The sequence below is a fragment of the Pristiophorus japonicus genome, chromosome 2 (genome assembly GCF_044704955.1).
Source record: "Pristiophorus japonicus isolate sPriJap1 chromosome 2, sPriJap1.hap1, whole genome shotgun sequence".
Classification (NCBI taxonomy): domain Eukaryota; kingdom Metazoa; phylum Chordata; class Chondrichthyes; family Pristiophoridae; genus Pristiophorus; species Pristiophorus japonicus.
The window spans coordinates 141407868-141429874 of record NC_091978.1 but is presented as its reverse complement, the minus strand read 5'-3'; the positions used below and the strand labels follow the sequence as shown (position 1 = coordinate 141429874).

General features: G+C 49.1%; 1 long non-coding RNA gene across 1 annotated transcript in view; it reads left to right on the top strand.

The window, feature by feature from the left end:
- LOC139232449 (uncharacterized) overlaps positions 1–22007 on the top strand; it is a 155095-nt gene that overhangs the window by 51622 nt on the left and 81466 nt on the right. The gene's annotated exons all lie outside the window — the stretch shown is intronic.

The following is a 22007-nucleotide window of genomic DNA, read 5'->3' as shown; positions in this document are numbered from 1 at the left end:
AAAAAGCAAAAGTAAACATTGGTCCCTTAGAAGCTGAGGCAAGAGAAATTATTATGGGGAAACGTTAAACAAATATTTTGTATATGTCTTCACAGTAGAAATTGCAAAAAGCATACCTAAAATGGTGGGGAACCAAGGGGCTAATGAGGGTGAGGAACTCAATGTAATTCATAAAAGTAGAGAAAAAGTACTAGAGAAACTAATGGGATTAAAAGCCGATAAATCCCTTGGAGATAATGCTCTACATCCTAGGGTTCTAAAAGAGATGGCTGCAGAGATAAAGGATGCATTGATTTTGATCTTTCAAAATTCCCTAGATTCTAGAACGGTCCCAATGGATTGGAAGGTAGCAAATGTAACACCGTTATTCAAGAAAGGAGGGAGAGAGAAAACAGAGAACTACAGGCCAGTTAGCCTGACATCAATCATCGGAATAATGCTGGAATTCATTGCTAAGTGCTTTCAGGGCACTTCGATAATCATAACATGATTACGCAGAATCGACATGGTTTTATGAAAGGGAAATCATGTTTGACAAATTTATTAGAGTTTTTTGAGGATGTAATTAGCAGGGTAGATAAAGGGGAAGTAGTATATTTGGATTTCCAAAAGGCATTCGATAAGGTGCCACATAAAAGATTATTACACAAGATAAGGGCTCATGGGATTGGAGGTAATGTAATCGCATGGATAGAGGATTGGTTAATGGACAGAAAGCAGAGAGTAGAGATAAACAAGTCATTTTCAGGTTGGCACGTTGTAACTAGTGGGGTGCGGCAAGGATCAGTGCTGGGGCCTCAGCTATTTACAATCTATATTAATGACCTAGATGAAGGGACCAAGTGTAATGTATCTAAGTTTGATGATGATACAAAGCTAGGTGGGACAGTAAGCTGTGAGGAGAACACAAAGCGTCTACAAAGGGATATAGATAGACTAAGAGAGTGGGCAGTAAGGTGACAGATGGAGTATAATGTAGGGAAATGTGAGGTGATTCACTTTGGTAAGAAGAATAAAAAAACAGAATATTTTTTAAATGATGAGAAATTTTAAATGTTGGTATTCAGAGAGATTTGGGTGTCCTTGTGCAAGAAACACAGAAAACTAGCATGCAGGTACAGCAAGCAATAAGGAAGGCAAATGGCATGTTGTCCTTTATTGCAAGGGGGTAGGAGTATAAGAGTAAGGAAGTCTTGCTACAATTGTACAGGGCCTTGGTGAGACCACACCTGGAGTAATGTGCACAGTTTTGGTCTCCTTTTCTAAGGAAGGATATACTTGCCTTGGAGGCGATGCAATGGAGGTTCACTAACTGATTCCTGAGATGTGAGGGCTGTCTTATGATGAGAGATTGTGTAGAATGGGCCTATACTCTCTGGAGTTCAGAAGAATGAGAGGTAATCTCATTGAAACATACAAATTCTGAAGGGGATTGACAGGGTAGATGCTGAGAGGTTGTTTCCCCTGGCTGGAGTGTCTAGAACTAGGGGGCACAGTCTCAGGATAAGAGGTAGGCCATTTAAGACAGAGATGAGGAGGAATTTCTTCATGCAGAGGATTGTGATTCTTTGGAATTCTCTGCCCCAGAGGGATGTGGAAGCTGAGTCTCTGAATATATTCAAGGCTGAGATAGATAGATTTTGGGGGTCTAGGGGAATCAAGGGATATGGGGATAGGGCAGGAAAGTGGAGTTGAGGTCGATGATCATCCATGAACTTATTGAATGGCAGAGCAGGCTCGATAGGCCGTATGGTCTGCTGCTCCTATTTCTTATGTTCTTATGTTTTTATGTGGCTCATGACACCCTTGAGGAGGCTATGTACTGAGGCCCAGGAGAGATATAATGAAAGCCACATGTGCACCTGATGTGTCATAGATCAAACAATAGGCGTGCTGAAAATGCACTTCAGATGCCTTGACAGATCTGGAGGAGCCTTCAGTACCCACCAGCCAGGGTCTCCAGAATTGTCGTTGTCTGCTACACACTGCACAGCATAATGCAGCAACAAGGATTAGCGCTGCATGAGGAGCAAGGCACAGAGTGCACAGCCTCTTCAGAGGAGGAGGACCATCAGCTGGAAGATGAGGAGGAGGAGCAGGAGTAACCTGAGGTCCAGATGCCACCAGCACCCAAACACATTGCTGCCCGGGAGCCAGAGATGGCTTCATCATGGCCAGGTTTACTTAACTTCATAACTTCTTGTACTACACCCATATGGCTGCCACTTGCTGTGCCAGGTTCCCCAACCGCAACCGCCGCCCCCACCCCCCCGCCACACCCTGCCCCCTGAACAACACAATAAAGCATCCCTACAATGGCTAAGCCATTCCTTTCAAACTGACCCCCATTGCTGGAGGTAACGTTATGCTGACGATTCACTCCAACTCACTAAGCCACTTCCAAAGTAGCACACAAAAAATGGGCATGACCAGAAAGTGGGCAAAATAAATAGTTTTATATGTGACATAAACATTAATGGAATCTTAACAAAAAAACCTCTTTAAACACCTGTGTGCTTACCCTGATGCATCTACTTCAGTATCATTTTTCATTTACTTGTGATTCTACAGGATGCTACCCCTGTGGCTTCAGCAGAGGGAGAGGCAGTCCACTCACTTCCCTGCTGCGACTTGTCAGACACTTTTGGCAGACATCCTCTGGGTTTTGGAACCTGTGATGGCTCCACCAAACTCTGCTACTCCTGTGACTATGCTGGGGCAGACTTCACCATTATGATCCGAGGCGACATCCAGGGCTTGACTCAGGGGGAGGCAATGGGGGGGGGAAGTGTGAGCGCTTAACGAGGAGCCCCACTTCCATGTCCCCTCTCACCGTCATTCCTCTCATGGGCCACCTGCACTTCCCTGCTAGCAAGCAGCTGGAGACCACCTTGCTGCACAGCAGTAGGGCCATAACCCAAGTGTAAGTTGGCATCCCTCCTAAAGAGAAGGTCTATGAGCATCTGCCATCTATTCTCCATAGATACCATGTGCTCTTGTGACTGGTGCATTAGCTGTTCCATGCAGGTGGCTATTCTTTCCATGGAACAGCGTACCATCCCCATCACCTGCGACACGATGATGCTCATGTTGGAGATGGACTCCTGCATTCTCTGAATATTTGCAGACATCACGGCCACAAAACCTGTCAGAGCCTCCTGCACTTTTTCCTGCACCTCCAGAATCGCCCTCTTTCTCGATGGCCCCCGAGACTCAGTGTCGGCATGCAGCTGAGCAGAACTGGGAGAGTCCTGGGCCCTCCAATGAGGAGTCTCCACTGCTGTCCCTGTTTCCACCATCCCCTCTTGCTCACTTGTGACTTGTGAGACACCAGGTGACACAAGGAGGCCATTTGGCATTGGCACTTTGACATTGGCACCGTACCCCCTCATAGTCACCCGCTACAGATGTAACCCACACACCTTACACTCATGCCATCACTCTCACTCCTATGTCGCGTAGGAACCCACCACCCCCCGAGGTGTGCATAGCTGTGCTGGTGCTGGGTGTACATAGGTCTGGTGACGGTGCACCCTCGGGAACTCTGAGGAGTCATCTTCTTCTTCTAGCTGGATGGACCAGTGGGAGAGTTAAGAAATGATTTAGAAATGTTATATTAAGAATGGGTAACGATATCATTACACACATGATGAACATTCACGGCCTGCTGACATCGGTCACTATGAGTGACTGCTGTATGCCATGTGGCTGTAGGAGATGTAATTCTGTCACCAGGTTGCTGAGATGTCCCCCATTCTCTGTCTCCCACTGCCAGCTGCTCCACAATTCATGATACCTCCAGGGTGACCTCCTCTGTTGCTGTCAAAGTGGTGAAGGATGGAGGACCACCTCCGGTTCTCTCCCTCTCCCTGTTATTGTGCATTCGTTTCTCCAGCAAGGAGGGAAAGAAGAGAAGTTTGAGTGAGAGTGATGGCATGAGTGTAAGGTGTGTGGGTTACATCCATAGCGGGTGACTATTAGGGACTGTGGTGCCGATGCCAAAGTGCCAATGCCAAATGGTCTCCTTGTGTGGTGTCAGTTGGTATGATTATATTAAGATGAGAGTGCGTGTGAAATGGTGGTTAGTCAGAGGGGGATGTGAGTATGTAGAGAGAGAGAGGGATGGGTGGTCATGCAAGGTATGTTGATGTGAGTAATGATATACTGGAGTAGGCTTGGGAAGGCAGTGATGGGGATGTGGTGATAGACACAGCAGGATGAGGTTTCCTGACTTCACGAGATCCTTTATGTGCTTCAGCACTGCACCCAGGTTCTCCTCACCACACCCCTACTGTTCACCTCATCTGCAATTTGGCTCCTGGAGAGATCTCTTGCACCCATCAGCAGGGAAGAGGACCTCCCTGCATGCTCTGACTCTCTCCACAAGGATATATAGGGAGTCATCTGAAAACCTGGGTGCTGCCCTCTGTCTTTGTGAAGCCATCTCTGCAAGGCTGAGCAATAACCAGATAGTGATATATCTTCCTTGTACACTCCTAGATGAATCTTTAAATGCAATTTGGCCAAGGCTGCTTTCAATATCCCTGCTGGAAATAAATCATCGGTTATGTCTTCAGACTAACACCATTTAATAGGGCTGCGCAGGCCAGCCTTAATAGGTTTCCATTAACGGGAAGTCATTCCAAGGAGCGAGATGATAAGAAGAACACGGTTCCAACCCACCACGCCGATCACCCAGGTGGTGACAATTCCAGCCTAGATGTCAGACAACAATCTGTAAAATGGGAGATAGCGAATCGGCAGCCCGAATTTTATTTTCTTTGAAGTCAATGAATATAAAAATCGGGAGAGATGTAAAATAGGCTGCCAAGTTGCTGTCACCCATTTTACACTTTCATAGGAGCTGATTTTGATGAACTTACCGCCCACTGCCGCCAACTGCCGCCCACTGCCGCTGACATTCCTCTGCTCGAACTGCCCAGTGCCACTTTCGACGTGGCCTGGAGCGGGTGGGAGGGGTGAGCCTCCAGGAAGTGCCCGCCAATGTCAGCGAATGGCCGATGCACGTAAGTAGACTCCAGCCCGCCGAGATGCCAGATTGGTGCAGGCGGGAGTCGGCTGGAGTCGACGGCAGGACGGTGGTGAACCGCTGCATGGAGGCTGGTCTGTCCTGAATGGTGAGTGTCAAGATCCTGTATAAAAGGTAAGTGAAGTGTTTTTAAATTATTTCTTTACAGGTACTTACCTGGATGGGGTCCCCCGAAGGTCCTCAGATGTTTTTTTTGTTGGTGATGATTTTTATTTTTATGTCTTCGACCCTTCATGGGCCCGACACCATCCTTGGCAGCACTTGGGCGGCAAGTGCCTCTGCCACCGAGAATGAGACGTCCCGCCCGCTGTCACCCAGATTAGCGGCGTACGTTGTGATTTGCCGCCCACCGACCTTCAAGGGACCTCGGCGATGAAAACCTTGCCGAAAGTACCGTCCGGTACCTCGGCGGTCATTGGCAGCACTTTGGGCGGCACTTGGGCGGGCGGAGGCCTTGAACAAATTTGGCCCCATAGTCTCTTGTAGCCAAATAGCCAGTTTCTCGGTCTCACCACTTGTAACTAAAATTGTCTCAATAGTACACACAGCTTATTGTATATGCAATCAGCGCTGTGCATACTAAATTTCTTGATCAAGATTCTTTGAAAGGAAACCAAATATTCTGTGCTGTGACAGTACTTGGAAGGCCTGACTAATACTTGGGAATCTTAGAATCCCAGACACAAGATAATTTGAGCCAGATTCACTATTCAGATAAGATCCGCTAGGAACAGTATTCTGCACTCAAACCATTGTTAATTTTCATTCTAGCCGAAGTATTCATATAACACTGAGAGAAACGCTGTCTGACAAGTAATAATAGAATAGATAAGTATATCCTCCGAAAAACAATGGACAATGCAACCAAAAAACAGTTCGTGATCATCTTAGCTTTTGCTTGTCTGGAGCTGCATTTCTTGTGGATCAGACTGCATTCTGTCACTGGGATATACAACATTAATTTTTGTTTCGCATCCAACTTTTGACCCAACCCTTGTAATTAATATACTGGCCAGTGTGGTGGTGGTGGCAATGACCATTATTTCACTGCTGCTCAGTCACACTGTGCTTTCAGTTCCTGATCTGAGTAGGAAATCAATGACCCACAATTTGCGGTCAGCAGCGAAGAAAAGGCGTTCACCGTTGGCCCCGAAGTAAGCAATCTCTGTGTCCAGAAGTTTGAGTTTTCCAATGCGTAATTCAAATCAACATAGTATAGTGGGAACCCGTTGTGACGTTAACAGACTGTCTAAGCAGCCAATCAAAATGCAGAATTCTCACAGACAGCAAACAAGGAAATGGGTTAGCTCTTAAAAAATTCAAACTTTAAAAAATGTTCAGGAGAGCAAAACAAAGATTGGGGCTCTCACATGCGGAAAATGCAAACCTGAAATAAAGATGAACAAACTTATTAAAAACATTTTTTTTTAAGTTTCTTAAAAATTTAAATTTTTATTAAATGCACAAAATTTAAATTTGTTTTTCAGGGCCATAACCTTTGTTTAGCAATCAATACACTGTTAAACCCCAAGTTACACCTAATCCCTTTGGGTCTAACATTTGGTGGGGAATTTAACAGTGTATTCACTGCAGTGGAGCTGAGGTTTTCGGCAGTTTCCATGATTTGAGATATCTCACTGATTGCCGACTCTATGGGGGCGGGGGGCAGGGGCAGGGGGTCGAGGTGGGAGGAGGCACAGGGCAGCCTGTGGAGGAGCAGAAAATGACAGATCAAAACTTTGAGATTTCCGCATTAGACTCCACATGCACTAAATCATGAGGTTTCAGTCAGTTTCAAAGACAAAATGAGTTGAGAACCCTGAATATTCGATGCTAAGGCTAAAGATTCTGAGTAGTGACACTAAATGAGACAATTCATTTCTCTTTAATTCCAGATCATTTCCAGGCACTGACAATGAAAACGGGAGGGGTGATCATGCAAGAGCCTCTTTATTCCCTCCAACCAGGCTTCCACCTCTGCCATTGTACTTAAACGGCTCTCATCACAGTCACAAATGGCATCCTCTATGACTGCGACAAAGGCCAACTATCCCCCCTCGCCCTTCTTGACTTGTCTGCAGGCTTTGACATAGAAACATAGAAACATAGAAAATAGGTGCAGGAGTAGGCCATTCGGCCCTTCTAGCCTGCACCGCCATTCAATGAGTTCATGGCTGAACATTCAACTTCAGTACCCCATTCCTGCTTTCTCGCCATACCCCTTGATCCCTCTAGTAGTAAGGACCTCATCTAACTCCTTTTTGAATATATTTAGTGAATTGGCCTCAACAACTTTCTGTGGTAGAGAATTCCACAGGTTCACCACTCTCTGGGTGAAGAAGTTCCTCCGCATCTCGGTCCTAAATGGCTTACCCCTTATCCTTAGACTGTGACCTCTGGTTCTGGACTTCCCCAACATTGGGAACATTCTTCCTGCATCTAACCTGTCTAACCCCGTCAGAATTTTAAATGTTTCTATGAGGTCCCCTCTCATTCTTCTGAACTCCAGTGAATACAAGCCCAGTTGATCCAGTCTTTCTTGATAGGTCAGTCCCGCCATCCCGGGAATCAGTCTGGTGAACCTTCGCTGCACTCCCTCAATAGCAAGAATGTCCTTCCTCAGGTTAGGAGACCAAAACTGTACACAATACTCCAGGTGTGGCCTCACCAATGCCCTGTACAACTGTAGCAACACCTCCCTGCCCCTGTACTCAAATCCCCTTGCTATGAAGGCCAACATGCCATTTGCTTTCTTAACTGCCTGCTGCACCTGCATGCCAACCTTCAATGACTGATGTACCATGACACCCAGGTCTCTTTGCACCTCCCCTTTTCCTAATCTGTCACCATTCAGATAATAGTCTGTCTCTCTGTTTTTACCACCAAAGTGGATAACCTCACATTTATCCACATTATACTTCATCTGCCATGCATTTGCCCACTCACCTAACCTATCCAAGTCGCTCTGCAGCCTCACAGCATCCTCCTCGCAGCTCACACTGCCACCCAACTTAGTGTCATCCGCAAATTTGGAGATACTACATTTAATCCCCTCGTCTAAATCATTAATGTACAGTGTAAACAGCTGGGGCCCCAGCACAGAACCTTGCGGTACCCCACTAATCACTGCCTGCCATTCTGAAAAGTACCCATTTACTCCTACTCTTTGCTTCCTGTCTGACAACCAGTTCTCAATCCATGTCAGCACACTACCCCCAATCCCATGTGCTCTAACTTTGCACATCAATCTCTTGTGTGGGACCTTGTCGAACGCCTTCTGAAAGTCCAAATATACCACATCAACTGGTTCTCCCTTGTCCACTCTACTGGAAACATCCTCAAAAAATTCCAGAAGATTTGTCAAGCATGATTTCCCTTTCACAAATCCATGCTGACTTGGACCTATCATGTCACCTCTTTCCAAATCCACATGGTTGACCACTTCATCCTTCTCCAACGCCTCTCCACCATCGTCCAGCTGGGTTCTCTTCTGAGGCAGGTTCTTTGGGCTAGAACCTCCACTTTTTTTGCATGCTTAATGCCCATTTACCGCTGAAATGATATATAACGCCCATATATCGCCCATTTTGGCACAAAATGGAAAGTGACAGGCATTTCTAGGAAACTTATCGCCGAGCGTTACTTTCCCCATTTGCTTAACACCAGGAAAAAATATTACCGGCCGCCCACTTTTTTGGGGCAGCATCATCAGAATGGGCAAAATCAACACCCATAATATCGCCTGCCGTTACTTTCCACACCGAATTAACACAGAGATTCAATAATACCGCCCGCCCACTCTTTTTTGTCGTAAAGAGCATATTTGGTGAAGCTAACAGCCAGGACATCACCCACCGTTACTTTCACCACCTCGCACACGTATCGCCCACAAAACGCTCGCCCCAAAAAGTGCCCAGAAAAAGTGGAACTGTTCTGAACGAACGCCAGCGGTGTGGTTGGCATTTTTAAAATCGCAGGTCGCTTCATTCAAAATGCTGCCTCAACTTCGGGGGAGTTTGCATTGACACTGGAGTTCTTCTCAGGTGAAGTGAACATCTCAACAGACATATTTTCAGACTCTGGACTAATGGGGCTTTACTCCAGGTGTGTTTTAGTGAGGAAATCATTGCTTCTGATCAACACTATTATACTTTCAATGCAATGGGGCCACCAAACAATAACAGTGCTTCAGCAGCGCTTAGACCACTCTTGAGGGGAGCTACAATATAACCCTGAGCAAGTAGATAAATTTGTAGTCGTGTGCTCGATGCTGCACAATCTGAGGGACCAAGAATTGCCAGAAGGCACTGATGCTCCACCTCAGGAGAGAGAGGAAGAGGACAATGAGGGGCTGGACACTGACCTAGGGCCAGGCATGGGCTATGCAACCATGCCCACGGCCTCCTCCAGACCTCAGGAAAGGGCCCGTGGTGGCTACATAGCTGCAAGACTCTTACGTGAGGAGCTGATATCTGAACGATTTGCCTGAAAGAGCGTTGATGTGATTGACAAAGCTGACACACTGCTGTGTGTCTGCAGCTCAGACATCAATGGTGCCCATCATCTTGGTGCCAGTTAAAGTTTACGTTGATTGATGTTGAGTTTTATTTAACCCTTTCATGTTAAGGAATCACCAGTGTGTAATGGTGCAGCTATCTGAGACAATGCGCAACAAGGTTATGTTCAATAACAAAAATTTTATACCAACATTGGTCTGAAATCATAAATATCACAGGCAATAACACCCAACCCCCGCCCACACCCCACTTTTTCCACCATTGACATAAATCACAGGTTCAACATGTCGAGCAACATAGAATACGAAGGCAAAGCAGGAGCATGGTCCCTGGCCCGCATACATTACAACAAATTGCATACACCCAGATGGAGATATAACACAGCCATCACCTGCGCACAAGAACCTCACTTTCCTTCACCCCTCCCCTTCTTCTCCCCACCTCTACCCCTTCCCATCCTCGCTCCACGCCGCCTGGCCGAGGAGCTCCTCAAGCGGTGCCTCATTGCGGGGGGATGAAGGCAGAGGCGGTGGTTTCACGGGTACGGGGGGTGTTGCCGAGGGGGCAACATTCTCTGATGCAGAAGCAGGATCTTGGTCCTTGCTCTCATCTGTCGTTCACAGTGGTGGTGAGGAACCTAGGGGTTGGGACCACTGGGAGGCCTGTGCCAGCAGTGTTCCTGGATATTGCATCCAGGGCCTCCGCCATCCGCGGAATGTACTCAGTCATGGTGGCCAGCTGTCGGGATATGCCCCCCAATGCTTCGATGAACTGGTCACCAATGTCTACAGTCCTCCTGGAAAACTGTCCCATCTCTTTCCTGTCATGTTGCGCTCGTGGAACAGACCTGCCACGTCCATGAGACCTCCGCGGGTCGGCGCCGTCCTGGGGACAAATGGGATGCCCTGTGGTGAGGTGTTTGTGCCCAGTACCTCCAGAGTGGAGGCAGGAATGACCGGAGGACCACCAGATGGCCTTGGTGTGGAATGGCTTCTGGAGTGTGGCGATGCAGGTTCCTCAAAGTCCACGCTCTCATCCATGGAGAACAGACCCAGCAGATTGACGGGCGAGAATCGGAGCTCCTCAGCACCAGATGTAGGATTGTCCGGAGAGTCGGGCCCCGCACCCCCGCCTTCTGGCCTCTGTGGTCTTGCAGTGCTGCTGGCTGAGCTGCAAAACACAAATGAGGTTGTTAGAGGAGAAGGGGGTGCTAGGGTCACAAGGTCAGTCCAGTGCTACACACAGCATATGCAAAACAAATGCACCATCGCTCTCAAAATCATCGCAGACATCACTTTTCATGACCATCAACACATTTGCATTGCAATGATTTTCATTAGGCCAGCATTATTTCTATGACAATTTTAGAAACCTTCTATCATATATGATTGTTCAGATATGAGTGGGTGTGGCATCTATTGACTTCACATCATGCACTGGTGTAAGCTTTACTCACGTGGCATCACTTCAGGGTCTGCAGATGCTTCCATGGCTGTCTGGGGGTGCTTCCCCACGAGTGTGAGCACCCGCTCGTCCATCTCAGTGGTGTCGCTGATGACTGCTGGCCCCTCCTCCGTTCGACTCTGCACGGACCTCACCGTCGATAGCTTCTTCTATAAAAGGTGACAGGATGACATGGCATGAGATCATTGCGTGATATCATTGCTAGGTACTGTCACAGAGACTGATACAACACATAACCGACAGATGTAATCATGATTATTATGAAAATTATCATTCTTTACCCAAAGACGTACACCGTGACCGCAGGGTTTGAGTAAAATATTCCCGGTAAAAGTGAAAGACCTCACATCTGAAGATAGTCACTCATGACTCTTACAAATCAAATTATATAAATACATAAGTACATGTAAATCAATGTAATACTTACTCTTGCGGATCCCAAAAGGTCGTTCCATCGTTTCACCGACGAGACCATCTCAGCTATCTCAGCCATATCCTCTGGTAGGCCTTTGGGATGGGCTTCCCACGCCCTCCCTATGTCAAATCATCCCAGCGTAACTCGACCTCCTGCAGAAGGGAAGCATTTGCCTCGTCCGAGAACCTCCTGGCTCTTTTGCACCTTCCAATGTGCTCCTCTCCCACCTCACTGCTCTCTCCAGCATCAGTCTCCACAAAGTGCTGTGATGCCTCCCCCTCTCTCTCCATTATAGGCCAAATTCAGGAAAATATGTGGCTGGTAACAGCTAATTTTTGTTTGCCTACTTGCTGTGAAGCTCTAAAGTTTCCCTCCTTCCTCCCAAAGCAGCCACACCACAGCCACACACGCCTTCAGTCCCTCTCAGCTTCCTCTCTCTCTGTCTCCTCTTCTGCACACGTCGTCATGACCCTTGACCTCTTGAATCGCAGGAATCGAGCGTTGCCATGCTATTGCTAAGGATGGCCACACTTTACGGGAGAAAGTCAGCGAGATTTAACGCTACCACCCATTTCATATCGCTCGCGGTAACGCTAATTTAAAAAAATAGAGACTGGATGCTTTGAGAATGGGCTGGCGATATGAAAACTCTTTTTTACCGCCCACGCCGGAAATAACACCCATTTTTGGGCAATAAGCACAAAAGTGGAAGTTCTAGTCTTTGGAGTTGAGGATGACTTGCTTCCACACTAAAAATGAGTTCTCATGTGACTGATGAATCCGATGCAGGTGGGGCAGATGGTGGTTGAAGGAACGGGTGGGTGAGGTGCCTGGGTTGCCGAGCGCTCCTTCCACTGTTTACACTTGGCTTCAGCTTGCTCTCGGCGTAGAGACTCGAGGTGTTCGGCGCCTTCCAGGATGCTTTTCCTCCACTTTGTGCAGTCTTGGGCCAGGGATTCCCAGGTGTCGATGGGAATGTTGCACTATTTCAAGGAGGCTTTGAGGGTGTCCTTGAAGCATTTTCTCTGCCCACCTGGGGCTCACTTGCCATGTCGGAGCTCCGAGTAGAGTGCTTGTTTTGGGAATCTCGCATCGGGCAGTCTCATCTCCAGCTGGGTGGGACTGCACTCGCCTGCTTCTTCATTGTACTTCATTGGCTGTAAAGCTTTTGCTTTCGGCCCCCGCCACAAACTCCTTTCCCCAGCCACATCCCTCTCCTTAACATCTGTCTGAGGCTGAACCACCCTGTTCGCAACCTTGGTGTCATATTTGACCCTGAAATGAGCTTCCGACCATATATACGAGCCATAAATAAAACCACCTATTTCCACCTCTGTAACATCACCCGTCTTCGCCTTTGCCTCAGCTCATCTGCTGCTGAAACCCTCATCCATGCCTTTGTTACCTCTAGACTTGACTATTCCAGTGCACCCCTGGCTGGCCTCCCACATTCTACCCTACCCAACTTGAGGTCATCCAAATCTCGGCTGCCCATGTCCTAACCCACACCAAGACCCACTCACCCATTATCCCTGTGCTCGCTGACTTACATTGGCTCTCGGTTAAGTAACGCCTCGATTTCAAAATTCTCATCCTTGTTTTCAAACCCTCCATAGCCTCACCCCTCCCTATCTCTGTAATCTCCTTCAGCCCCACAACCCCCCAAGATATTTGCGCTCGTCTAATTCTGCCCTCTTGAGCTTCCATGATTATAATCGCTCAACCATTGGTCGACATGCCTTCTGTTGCCTAGGCCCTAAGCTCTGGAATTCCCTGCCGAAATGTCTCTGTCTCTCTACCTCTCTTTCCTCCTTTAAGACACTCCTTAAAACCTACCTCTTTGACCAAGTTTTGGTCACCTGCCCTAATTTCTCCTTATGTTGCTCGGTGTCATATTTTTTGTCTTATAAAACTCCTGTGAAGTGCCTTGGGATGTTTTATTATTTTAAAGGAACTATACAAATACAAGTTGTTGTTGCCAAAACTGCAGCAGGGAAATCTCACTTTTAAAAAATGTATTTATGTCTCGACTGAGCCATTGAGCGAAAAGCCCTCAAGTGCTGTGGCGTTTCTGTGGATGGGAATTCCTGATGTCACAAAATTATAATATGAATTCCCACCCAGAGCATGTTTCCATCCCCCAGAGCAGCAGAAGCATCAGGTAAGATCATGAAACAGTACTGATTTTCACCCACACATGAACACACGAATAATCACCTCAAAAAGACATGTCGTCCTTGTGAAACAGGGATGCTCGTCACCTCTCGCTTAGAGGGGGATTGTGGCAACCAAAGGGGCTTGTGGCAGCTGGAAGGGATTGTGAGATTGTGCCTCACCATCTCAGTGCCTGATCAGGCAAGAAAAGAAAAGCTACCAAAAACTGGTGGAAAAAATTACCCAAAAAAAATAAATCCCAATCGGAAACCTGGGGAGTTCAAATTAAGACTTGAAAAGTCTTTCCTGATCTTGTGTAGTGCAGCAGAGCCTGGTCTCCAATCGTCTTGGATCCCCTTGACACTGGACCAAGACCTTGCTCTATCAAACCCATGTGGTATCTGGTGTGCAACAGCCACCCCACGTTAAAATAATTCACGCATAGGCATCTTCCACTCATCAAAATTAAGTTCAAGACCTGGAACATCACGATCCTCATGGACAATCCCAACAGTGACAGACCATAACACCGTACTGCTATTGTTGCCCAGGAACTCAGACGCTATGACATCGATATCGCCGTCTTGAGCAAGACACGGCGGGCAGGAGAAGGTCAGCTCAAGGAAAAAGGTGGTGCTTACACCTTCTTCTGGAAAGGCAAACCAGAAGAAGAATGGCATCTCCATGGGGTTGGCTTCACCATCAAAAATGAGCTAGTTTGGCATCTTAGAGATGGGATAAACGAACGCCTCACCTAGCCCGGAACCAGTATGCTGCGGGTATCAATGCATAAGCCCCAATCCTGGAAGCTACAGACGAGGCCAAAGAGGAATTCTACTCCAGCCTTGAACAGTCCCTGTCCTGAGTCCCAACCGCGACAAGCTGATTCTCGTTGACGACTTTAATGCCAGAGTTGGAAAGGACACAGACATATGGAGAGGGGTGATTGGGAGGGGGGTAGGGAAAACCAACTCCAATGCTAACATCCTCCTGACGAAATGCTCAAAACATGGTCTTGTCATAACCAATACCTTGTTTCGTCAGAAAGACAAGTACATGGCCTCCTGGCAACACTCTCACTCCAAGCACTGGCATCTGCTAGACTGCGTCATCATCCGAGCGAGGGACCGCAAGGACGTCAGCATCACTCACGCCATGACAGGAGCTGAAGACTACTGGACTGACCACCATCTAATCCACTCTGATATCTCCATCAACGTAGCCTCAAAATGGCGGGTGCAACAGAAATGCTGCCGTATAAAGATCAACACTGAAACACTCAAAGGCCCCAAATTTCCCCAGCTGCTTAGAGCGACGTAGTTAGATGTGATGCGCCGAGTTCATGGGGGAAAAAATGCGCCAAAAACTTAACGGGATAATTTGGCTGTTCCTGGATCCCTGTGAGCCCGGTGCGTGGTGCTGTGAAACCTGCGGGGGGCAGAGCTTAGAAACATAGAAAATAGGTGCAGGATTAGGCCATTTGGCCCTTCGAGCCTGCACCACCATTCAATAAGATCATGGCTGATCATTCCCTCAGTACCCCTTTCCTGCTTTCTCTCCATACCCCTTGATCCCCTTAGCCATAAGGGCTATATCTAACTCCCTCTTGAATATATCCAATGAACTGGCATCAACAACTCTCTGAGGCAGGGAATTCCACAGGTTAACAACGCTCTGAGTAAAGAAGTTTCTCCTCATCTCAGTCCTAAATGGCCTACCCCTTATCCTAAGACTGTGTCCCCTGGTTCTGGACGTCCCCAACATCGGGAACATTCTACCTACGTCAAACCTGTTCCGTCCCGTCAGAATCTTATATGTTTCTATGAGATCCCCTCTCATCCTTCTAAACTCCAATTATAAAGGCCAGTTGATCCAGTCTCTCCTCATATGTCAGTCCAGCCATCCCGGGAATCAGTCTGGTGAACCTTCGCTCAATAGCAAGAACTTCCTTCCTCAGATTAGGAGACCAAAACTGAACACAATATTCAAGGTGAGGCCTCACCAAGGCCCTGTACAACTGCAGTAAGACCTCCCTGCTCCTATACTCAAATCCTCTAGCTATGAAGGCCAAAATACCATTTGCCTTCTTCACCGCCTGCTGTACCTGTATGCCAACTTTCAATGATTGATGAACCATGACACCCAGGTCTTGTTGCACCTCTCCTTTTCCTAATCTGCCGCCATTCAGATAACATTCTACCTTCGTGTTTTTGCCCCCAAAGTGGATAACCTCACATTTATCCACATTATACTGCATCTGCCATGCATTTGCCCACTCACCTAACCTGTCCAAGTCACCCTGCAGCCTCTTAGCGTCCCCCTCACAGCTCACACCGCTACCCAGTTTAGTGTCATCTGCAAACTTGGAGATATTACACTCAATTTCTTCATCTAAATCATTGATGTATATTGTAAAGAGCTAGGGTCCCAGCACTGAGCCCTGCGGCACTCCACTAGTCACTGCCTGCCATTCTGAAAATGACCCGTTTATCCCAACTCTCTGCTTCCTGTCTGCCAACCAGTTCTTTATCCATGTCAGTATATTACCCCCAATACCATGTGCTTTGATTTTGCACACCAATCTCTTGTGTGGGACCTTGTCAAAAGCCTTTTGAAAATCTAAATACACCACATCCACTGGTTCTCTCTTGTCCACTCTACTAGTTATATCCTCAAAAAATTCCAGAAGATTTGTCAAGCATGATTTCCCCTTCATAAATCCATGCTGGGTTGGACCGATCCTGTCACTGCTTTCCAAATGCGTTGCTATTTCATCCTTAATAATTGATTCCAACATTTTCCCCACTACTAATGTCAGGCTAACCGATCTATAATTAACCGCTTTCTCTCTCCCCACCTTTTTAAAAAGTGTGTTACATTAGCTACCCTCCAGTCCATAGGAACTGACCCAGAGTTGATAGACTGTTGGAAAATGATCACCAATGCATCCACTATTTCTAGGGCCACTTCCTTAAGTATGAAATGAAATAGGCGGGATGCAGACTATCAGGCCCCGGGGATTTATCGGCCTTCAATCCCATCAATTTCCCTGACACAATTTCCACCTGATAAGGATATCCTTCAGTTCCTCCTTCTCACTAGACCCTCGGTCGCTTAGTATTTCTGGAAGTTATTTGTGTCTTCCTTTGGGAAGACAGAACCAAAGTATTTGTTCAAATGGGCTGTCATTTCTTTGCTTCCCATTATAAAGTCACCTGAATCCAACTGCAAGGGGCCTACATTTGTCTTCAATGCTTGTTCAGCGCAGCCGGAAGGGGAGCGGGGCTTGGGCCCGTTGTGTCGTCGAGTGCCGGCAGGGGGATGCATGACCGTTTGTGCGTGCGCGCATGTACAATACGCGTTAAAGTGTGCGCGTATGCGCAATGGGGCAGGAACCTTGGCAATCGGCCATTTAAAGAGAGAGCTTCCTCAGTGCCTCAGCAGCATTGGCAGTGGACCATATTAGAAGGTAAGGTGTGAATTGTGATTTTTGGGTGGCTGAGGGAGTGGAAAGGAGTGCTGCATAAATGCATGAAAGATGAGAACTGTGTGTTTTCAAGATCACCTGACTGTAAATCCAATACACCAATAACGCAAAAGTGTGCAACAAGGACGAAGAACTTCTTGCATGAGGAGGTGCAGAAACTAATCACTGTCATTGAGGACCGATGGCAGGAGATGATATCAGTAAGACTGGTCCCACAAAAGTTCCACCCAAAGAAATGAGGAGACGCTGGAACCGAGTTGCAGAAGAATTCTCTGCAGGGGTGAAGACTTCAAAAATTGGAATCCAGTGTAAAAAGAAATGGTAGGACATTGGTCAAGTAGTAAGTGTAAGTATTCTCTTGCGTTTTAAATGGAATTGCAATTGTTACTGTGATCATCTGTATATGTCTCATCCATCAGAAGCTTGCCATGTGGCAAAAATTATATTTTCATCTTTGCAAAAGAAATTGGCCCAAAGAAAAGGGAGAGAAGGAGGAGGAAGGACGCCAAATCTGCACCAACTATCACCACTGGAATAGAGGGTCGCTGCCTTGGTGAGTCGCACCTGCACAAAAAGAATAAGCTCTGCACAAGCTGGGCCCACACACGAGGGTGAGGGTCAATCATGAAAATGCATTGACGCCCTTCAAATCAACCTGCTGACTGTCCTGCTACACGTGAGACTACTCATTCCACCCATCCTGCCCCCACCTTTCCTGCTAACTATTTGACTGATCTGTTGTATTTTGCAGAACAAGAAGATAATCCTGAACATTCTGAAGATTAACAAGAAGATCCATGTGCATCCGCTCCAGACCAAGGCGGGCGGGGGGAAGAGAGGTCCATGGAATGCTGATCGTAATATGGATCAGTCCATGGTACAGGGTATCACTTTGCCAGACACCTCCATGAGCTCTGCCACGACATTAGAATATAATAACATAAGAATTAGGAACAGGAGTAGGCCATCTAGCCCCTTGAGCCTGCTCCGCCACTCAACAAGATCATGGCTGATCTGGCCGTGCACTCAGCTCCACTTACCCGCCCACTCCCCCTAACCCTTAATTCCCTTATTGGTTAAAAATCTATCTATCTGTGATTTGAATAAATTCAATGAACTAGCCTCAAGTGCTTCCCTGGGCAGAGAATTCCACAGATTCACAACCCTCTGGGAGAAGAAATTCCTTCTCAACTCGGTTTTAAATTGGTTCCCCCATATTTTGAGGCTGTGCCCCCTAGTTCTAGTCTCCCCGACCAGTGGAAACAACTTCACTGCCTCTATCTTGTCTATCACTTTCATTATTTTAAATGTTTCTATAAGATCACCCCTCATCCTTCTGAACTCCAACGAATAAAGACCCAGTCTACTCAATCTATCATCATAAGGTAACCCCCTCATCTCCGGAATCAGCCTAGTGAATCGTCTCTGTACCCCCTCCAAAGCTAGTATATCCTTCCTTAAGTAAGGTGACCAAAACTGCACGCAGTACTCCAGGTACGGCCTCACCAATACCCTGTACAGTTGCAGAAGGACCTCCCTGCTTTTGTACTCCATCCCTCTCGCATTGAAGGCCAACATTCCATTCACCTTCCTGATTACCTGCTGCACCTGCAAACTAACTTTTTGGGATTCATGTTGTAGCACGCATTTCGTCGCCCGGATCCGACTTTTGTACGCCGCCGCGGAGTGTCTGATTAAGGTTAACGGGTCCTTGACGGCGCCCCTTCGCTTTAGGAGAGGGGTGCGCCAGGGATGCCCCATGTCCGGCCAGTTATACGCCGTTTGCGTGGAGCCTTTCCTGCGCCTCTTGCGGACGAGGTTGACGGGACTGGCTCTGCAAGGGCCGGGCGTGGAGGTCGTCCTCTCGGCTTACGCCGATGACGTGCTCCTCACGGTAGAGGATCCCGCTGACCTGCGGAGGATGCGTGAGTGCCAGGAGATTTACTCGGCCGCGTCCTCCGCCAGGATCAACTGGGAGAAATGTTCCGGACTCCTGGTGGGTCAGTGGCGGGTGGACTCCCTGCCGGAGGAGCTCAGGCCTTTTGCCTGGAGCACGACCCATCTCCTCTATCTGGGAGTCTACCTTAGCCCCGACGAGGGAGCCTGGCCGGCGAACTGGCAGGAGCTGGAGGCCAAGGTCGCCGCTCGCCTAGGGCGCTGGACAGGACTGCTCCGAGTGCTGTCCTACAGGGGTCGAGCGTTAGTCATAAACCAGCTGGTGGCCGCAATGCTGTGGTACCGGCTGGTCACTTTGACCCCTCCCCCTGCGTTTGTCGCCAAGATACAGAAGAAGCTGGTGGACTTCTTCTGGAACAACAGGAAGCACTGGGTCTCTGCTGCGGTCTTGAGTCTCCCGCTTGAGGAGGGCGGTCAGTCGTTGGTGTGCGTCAGCGCCCAGCTCGCGACTTTCCGTCTTCAGACCCTGCAGAGATACCTTTACGTCGAGCCCCCTCCTAGGTGGTGTGCTCTGGCGAGGTATTTCTTCCGCCAGCAGCTCGACCTCAATTATGACACGCAGCTCCTGTTTGTGAACTTGGGGGGTGCCAGGACCGCCCTCCGGGAGCTGCCTGTCTTTTACAGGGAACTCATCAGGGTCTGGAACAAAGTCTCCACCAAGCGCAGCTCTCCGCCGGCTGGAGTGGCGGCCGTCCTGCAGGAACCGCTGCTCGGGAATCCGTACCTCCACGGCCGAGGCTTTATGTGGTGGTCGGAAGAGAGGGCTGTGGCTGGTGAGGTGACCAGGGTCAGGGACCTGCTCGATGGCGGAGGAGCGGGCTGGATGGCGCCAGACACGCTGGCGCGGCGCCTAAATTCTGCCAACGTCCGCCACGCGGCCGATGCCATCGAGTCGCTAAAAACAGCTCTGGGCCCTGACTCCGTTAGGTGCATCGAGGAGGCTCAGGCACGTGGGGAGATCCCGTCCGAACTGACCCCCGTCCGGACGGAATTCCTCATCGGCGCCAAACCCCGGAACCTCCCTCGGGGGCCGGCGCCTCACAACTTGAGCCGCCTCGGGGAAATCCCCTCCGTGCCTTTCAGTTCCGCGCGGAGGGGTTTCCTGTACGGGCTGCTCCTGCACACCCTCAACTTTGCCATCCTCGCCGGCCGTCCGGACACGCCATGGCGTACCATCTTGCCGTCCGGAGGAGGCGGGGGTCCCCGATGGAGGGCACGCTACGCAGGGGTCCTCCCACTATTCATCGGGGACTTGGCCTGGAGGGTGGTGCACGGAGCAGTGCCGTGCAATAAATTTTTAAGCCGGTTCACGGACTCCCAGGCCGCCTGCAATTTCTGCGGTCTGGAGGAGTCCGTGTTCCATGTTTTTATTGAATGCACAAGTTTGCAGCCCCTGTTCCACTATTTGAAGGGGCTGCTCCTGAAATTCTGGCTGCACTTCAGTCCCACTCTCCTGATCTTTGGGCACCCTGTGCGGAGGGGAGCGGGTAGGTCCGAAGGCCTCCTCGTAGGACTGCTCCTGGGCACGGCCAAGGGTGCCATCAGCCGGTCCAGGCAGCGGGCGGTCGAGGGGGTCGTTCAACCTGACTGCCTGCCTCTCTTCCGCTCTTACATCCGGTCCAGGGTGTCCTTGGAGATGGAGCACGCGGTGTCCACCGGTACGCTCGCGGCCTTCCGCGAGAGGTGGGCACCGGAGGGACTGGAGTGCATCATCACGCCCGGCAACCAGATTTTAATTTGATTTTACGTTTTTTAAGTTTAATTTGTTTTAATTGCCGGTGCTTTTAGTGTCCCCCTCTCCTTTTATAGGGGGCACTGGAAAAAAGGAAAAATTTGATTTTAGTGCCCAAAAAAAAAACAAAAAAAAAAACAAAAAAGGGCCTTGTAAATGTCTTGTGTGTGTCATCCAGGTCGGGTGGCACGGATACATGTTTTATGTTTTGCAGGTTAACTCAAAAGAGTTTCATGTTGTAGCACGCATTTCGTCGCCCGGATCCGACTTTTGTACGCCGCCGCGGAGTGTCTGATTAAGGTTAACGGGTCCTTGACGGCGCCCCTTCGCTTTAGGAGAGGGGTGCGCCAGGGATGCCCCATGTCCGGCCAGTTATACGCCGTTTGCGTGGAGCCTTTCCTGCGCCTCTTGCGGACGAGGTTGACGGGACTGGCTCTGCAAGGGCCGGGCGTGGAGGTCGTCCTCTCGGCTTACGCCGATGACGTGCTCCTCACGGTAGAGGATCCCGCTGACCTGCGGAGGATGCGTGAGTGCCAGGAGATTTACTCGGCCGCGTCCTCCGCCAGGATCAACTGGGAGAAATGTTCCGGACTCCTGGTGGGTCAGTGGCGGGTGGACTCCCTGCCGGAGGAGCTCAGGCCTTTTGCCTGGAGCACGACCCATCTCCTCTATCTGGGAGTCTACCTTAGCCCCGACGAGAGAGCCTGGCCGGCGAACTGGCAGGAGCTGGAGGCCAAGGTCGCCGCTCGCCTAGGGCGCTGGACAGGACTGCTCCGAGTGCTGTCCTACAGGGGTCGAGCGCTAGTCATAAACCAGCTGGTGGCCGCAATGCTGTGGTACCGGCTGGTCACTTTGACCCCTCCCCCTGCGTTTGTCGCCAAGATACAGAAGAAGCTGGTGGACTTCTTCTGGAACAACAGGAAGCACTGGGTCTCTGCCGCGGTCTTGAGTCTCCCGCTTGAGGAGGGCGGTCAGTCGTTGGTGTGCGTCAGCGCCCAGCTCGCGACTTTCCGTCTTCAGACCCTGCAGAGATACCTTTACGTCGAGCCCCCTCCTAGGTGGTGCGCTCTGGCGAGGTATTTCTTCCGCCAGCAGCGCGACCTCAATTATGACACGCAGCTCCTGTTTGTGAACTTGGGGGGTGCCAGGACCGCCCTCCGGGAGCTGCCTGTCTTTTACAGGGAACTCATCAGGGTCTGGAACAAAGTCTCCACCAAGCGCAGCTCTCCGCC